Source organism: Arachis ipaensis, chromosome B01, assembly GCF_000816755.2.
Source record: "Arachis ipaensis cultivar K30076 chromosome B01, Araip1.1, whole genome shotgun sequence".
In the NCBI taxonomy this organism is placed as follows: domain Eukaryota; kingdom Viridiplantae; phylum Streptophyta; class Magnoliopsida; order Fabales; family Fabaceae; genus Arachis; species Arachis ipaensis.
The window spans coordinates 6,389,708-6,395,664 of NC_029785.2; positions in this window are offsets into that span (position 1 = coordinate 6,389,708).

A 5,957-nucleotide genomic window follows, 5' to 3' on the forward strand; every position below is an offset into this window, starting at 1 on the left:
CATGGCAAGAAAAATAAATTTATAAAATTAACCATTAAAATAAGAATAAGCCTTTTTTGTGTATATTCAAACGGTCCAGGAACTTTGCTACGTCAAGCGATGTATCAATTCACAACTTTTTAAAGTTCAGATTCGAGAGCCTATTATAAAGACTCAAAATACTAGTTTTCTATAATTCTATATATGCTTTTTAATTTGATGCTGTTGAAACCGTTTGACGACTATCCACTTTTATGTTTTTTTAAGTAGGGAGTCAACTTAGTTTATGAGTTAATTCGAATTCGATTCGTTAATAGTTCGATAAGATAAATTTGTGAGTTGGTAAGCCAAGTTTGAACTTAAAATTGAGCTCATAAATTAAATGAACTGAGCTTAATTTTGAATAAACTCAACTCATTAGCTCGTGAATTGATTCAATTATATATATATCAATGATATTAATTATTTAAAATTTTATATTTATTTTTATATATATAATTTTGATGTAAGACATAAATAAAAAATTTATAATTTATTGATAGATAAATAATATATAAAATTAATCTTTTTAAATATTTTTAAAAATATATAAATTATAATTATTGATATAAAATTATAGATTATGTTTCTATTATTTGAGCCAGTTGGTGAACTCGAGTCAATTCGTGAGCTTTCGATGAAACAAGCTTAAATTTAAAAAATAGACTTGATTGTTAATGAGTCAAGTTAGGAGGCAAATTCAATTTTTATGAATCGAGCTTGATCTTGGTTTAATTCAGTTCAATTCGGCTCACTTCTAACTTTATTTCTAAGATATTTTTTTTTTATGCTTTAAGTTTTATTTTTTTTTTAGAAAAACAAATAACTGTACACGATTCTTAAAAAGTCCCGTGCTGACCTTTTTCACCTTGTTCTAAATCAATTAAATCATTAAATGCTGTTATGTGCAACATTGAAGTGCCTAAATAATCTAACAATAAATTATGCGCTTCATTTTAGTTTTTAAAATTTTAAAATTAACAATTTGTTCTCTAAAATTGTATTTTAAAAAAATTATTTTATTTTTTGATCCTATATGTTCTTCTTTCATCATAGGCGAGAGAGTGGCATGTCACGCACGTTATAGATGAATGTAATGGAATGTATAAAGAGAAAAAAAAAAGTGAGTAATTGTTGTAGGTGGAATTATGGTTGGACATTGCATGCATGATGGAGTTGATTCCATGCTTATACTAAAACAACATAGAAGCATCGCAGACTGTGGCCGTTGGAGTATGTACATATTGAGGAAGATAGCTCGCGAACCAGTTTCGGCTATTTTTTTGCAAATGGAAAAGAGCATGGTGTAACACCATGAAATGGAAGCATGGCAAAAGTATTCACTGTTATGGGTCTCAGCAAAAAAACGCAACTTACGTTTTTCATTTTCCAGCATTTTTTTTTTTTGAAATTAAACAAGACGCAACTTTCATTTTTCAGGCTGCAGCATTTGAAATTTTTTTGGTTTCTGAGAAAAGTAAGAACGCAAGTTGCGTTTGTTAGATGGGCTTATTCAAATTTTGTTGGACAAAGAGAAAATGCAGGTTGCGTTTTATTTGGACTGAAAATTTTTTTTTTTGAAATCTACAAAACGCAGCTTATGTTTTGTATGCGAAATAATATTTTAATAAAGAGCTTTGCATATAAATTGCTAACACAGCTAATTTCAATTCGCACCTCACTTCTGCTCTCTCACTTGTACTCCCATTCCCCTTTCTTTCAATGTATCTCATGCTTGTGAGATTTTTGGTTATTAGTGAGAATATGGAGGATAATGTAAATATACGAGTGTATTATAATGGTGAGATTATACTGAACACACACGAAGGAGTGGCTTTTGTTTGTGAATGTCCGTTTTCATTTGCTATTCCATATAGCACGAGTTTTGTAGAGTTGCAAAATAGTCTTTGTGTGAATATACAAAGTCACATTTCGAAAAGGGTGAACAACATTTTGTACAGGAATCCTGTACAAGTATTTGGTGGGCTGATACAGTTTCAAATAATGTCCATCACTGACGAAGCAAGCATGCAGCAGATGTTCTATATTTATCGACAAACCCGATTTCACGTGCCGGTGATAGAGCTGTATATTGAGTTCGAACAACATACGGGGCTGGACGCGTTTGACGAGGAGGTCAACGTTGACGAGCTCGGGGATATAGATTGGGAAGAAGCTAACAACGATAGTGAAGAGGAGTTCGAAGCCAACTATGAAGTCGATGACGAAAACGATGACGGAGATCTGGCGGGCAATCCGGCGGAACAGAATGAGGCGGATGGAATTGTAGGCCAGCACCCGTTTGGTGCTCCGTATTTTATGCGGACTCTAGATCTTGAAGCCATGCATGTCCCGGAATTTCCTGAGTATGCGAACATGGGTATGTTATGATTATTAATTCAAGTTACCTATGGTGTTTATTTTATTTGCCTTGTCTAACTGATGGTGGTGCGCATGTCGTAGGTGAAGGCAACGCTGCGGCGGAAGATGGTGAGTTTAGAGTTGGAATAGAATTTGGTTCGAGAGAGTTGGTGATATCTGCAATCAAAAGCTACACCATCTCTAGAGGAGTTGATTACACTGTGTATGAGTTTGAGCCACAGACATTCTATGCGAAATGTAAGGGTTATGGTGCAGGTTGTGATTGGCTTATTCGAGTTAGCTTGATTCGAAAGAAATCTTGTTGGGAGATCAGAAGATATAATGGCAAACACACGTGCACCATGGGCACGATTTCACAAGATCATGTCAAGTTGGACTCAGACACAATTGCAGAAGCTATTAGGCCGTTGGTCGAAGCAGACCCGTCGATAAAGGTGAAGTCTATTATTGCAGAAGTTCAATCCAGGTTCAATTACACTGTAAGTTACCGCAAGGCTTGGTTGGCAAAGCAGAAATTTGTCGCAAAAGTTTTCTGTGATTGGAAAGTTTCTTACCAGACTCTGCCAGTATGGTTGAAAGCAATGACTGTGAAGATGCCAAAGTCTCGTGTTCAAATTAAAATGCTCCCTGTTTACCGTGAGAGTGAGGAGGTTCAAGGTGTAAGAGTTCTGCACCTCATTTTTTTGAGCTTTTATCCGTGTATTATAGTATTCAGACACTGCAAGCCACTGGTGCAGGTTGATGGCACGCACTTGTATGGAAAATATAAAGGTGCACTTCTGGTAGCAGTTGCACAAGATGGGAACCAAAACATTGTGCCTATTGCATTTGTAGTCGAGGGCGAGACGGCAGACGCATGAGAGTTTTTCCTAACCAATTTGCGGAGATATGTTGTTACCATTGATGGTGTGGGTATTATTTCTGACCGTCATACCTCCATCGACGTTGCAATAGCTCGTAGTAATGGTGCATGGTCACCACCAAGAGCGTGGCACATGTACTACATCAGGCACATCGGGTCCAACTTCTTAAGGAGGTTCAAGACTCCATATTTGCATAAACTCATGGTGAACACAAGTATTTCAACTCGTTGTTATGGTTCTATTCATAGTAAATTTGTGGCATCTGCTTATGATTAAATGGTTTGTTCAACAGGCTCTTCTAGGACGGAACAGAAGTACAACAAAAACTACCAAAGGCTTAAAGAGCAAGGTGAGGCATATACTCAATGGTTCGATGACATCGGTGTTGAGAGATGGGTGTTGGCATTCGATGGTGGTCATCGTTGGGGACATATGATGACAAACTTGGTAGAGTGCATAAATACTGTCCTGAAGGGTGCACGCAACCTTCCTGTGACTGCCATTGTCCGGTCAACTTTCTATCGGCTGAATGAATTGTTCACTCGAAAGAGTACCGAGGCTCATGAGCGTCTCCGCAACGGATTCACGTATTCAGATTTTGCAACGAAGAGAGTTGAAGAAAGCTTTCGACGTGCAGGAAATATTGTGGTCAACCAGTTCGACAGGCACAACGAGATGTTTGAGGTTTGCGAAATGCAAGATGGTACCATTTATACTGTTAACCTTGCGCAATGACACTGCGACTGTGGCCATTTCCAGGTCGAGCGACTCCCATGTCGCCACGCACTTGCATGTTGCGCCAATCAGCGTCTTGATTGGCAAGTATATGTGCACGACGTGTACAAGATGTCTGAAATTTGCAAGGTGTACAGAGGCGAGTTTGTTCCGATGGGTGACCCATCTACGTGGGATAGATATGAAGGAGCGAAGGTGATCGCCAACTGGGCATTGAGGCGCGCGACAAAAAGAAGACCGAAGTCAACCCGCTACTTGAATGAGATGGATTCGCGGGATATACGTGGTCCTCGCCGATGCACTATATATAGACGCGAGGGACATAGCCGCAGCCGATGTCCGCAACGTGCAGGTCCAAGCTCCGCTAGAGGTCACTAGTGGTTAAGCTTTTCACTAGTTGACCGGGCTCCAGACCAAAACATGCAACACAGTTCTCCACCAAAAACTGGTGACTGCTGTCTGATCTACCCGTAACGGCCTCCCCATTAATCAGGAGACCAAGAATATAGTTCACATCCTCCAGCGTCACCGTCACTTCACCGACCACATCGAGAATGATTCAAATATTCAATAATGTGTTTTTCAGATAAAGTAAAATTACAAACCATTTTTTCTTCTTCACTAAATAAAGCCCCAAACCTTCACTAATTCTTCCTCCTCACAAACTTATTCCCTTTCACCCTTAACCCCAACCCTTTCACTCTCAAAACTCTCACTCACAGCAAGTAAAAATGAAAGGAAAACTGAAACTCTCATGGCTTGCGTTTTGATTTTAAAGGCCGGCTCCACCACTCCCCTTTACACGTGTCACACATGTAGGTGGGGAGGCTGCCAAATGCAGGTTGCGTTTTGCCTGTCAAACGCATGTTGCGTTTTGGAGTTTCGAGGTGTTGGCATGCAGGGGGCAGGGACACGTTTCGCAGTTTCATTCTCCTCCCATGCCAAACGCAAGCTGCGTTTTGCAGTGCATGCAGCTTTTTTTATATTAGCTAAGTCAAAATGTAACCTGCGTTTTGCAGGTTACTGACTGTAGCAGTTTCACATTTATAGATTACTCACCATGATACAATATACTTGCACAACACCTTTTTACGTTCCATAAATAAATTAATTTCTGACTAGTTTTATTAAGGGTTTGTCATTGTCTACTAGTTAATGAATTACTACATGAACAAAGGGAAATTTAAATATTCGATACTTATTTAAGTGAACGAGTGAGTTAACTATTTGATTTATCAAAATTGGTTAAATGGATTGGTTTTATAGATATTGTCAAGTTATCAAAGATTCTTCACAAGTCATTAGTAGCAAAGATGGATGTATATATAGAAATTTATGAAACATGGACACTTGTTTGATTTGTCGTATACCTGTGTCGGACATATTTTGAACACGACACACATTATCACTCATCCGACACGCGTGTTTTTTATGTCTAATCGTGTCTTAATAAAAAATAAATAATTCTTCTCTGGACACGTTTGGACACATCTAAATATCATCATGTATCAGTGTGTCCAGTCTTATTCTCCACATGTATTCTTAAAATGAGTTTAGAAATAATATATATTATTAATTATTAAAACAAAATATATTTTAAATACTTTATATAATTAAAAATATATTAAAAATAATTAAAAAATTAATTTATATTTTAATATTAATAAAATACTAAAATATTATTTTAATTTATCTAAAAAATACTTTATATTTTATATATATATTGTGTCTTCATATCTTATAAAAATTTTAAATTCACATATCTGTGTGTCCATATCATATCTATTCTATATTCGTATCAATATTTATACATCATAAAATAAGAATATATTGTCTAATAGTTGTGGAGGAATGTGAAATCACCAAAAGTAAAGCCTCTTATGTGGAGTGTGTTGAAGAAAGGATTACTTAAGGAGGCCAAATATTATTTTTTTGTGAATACTCACGTGTGATTACTTT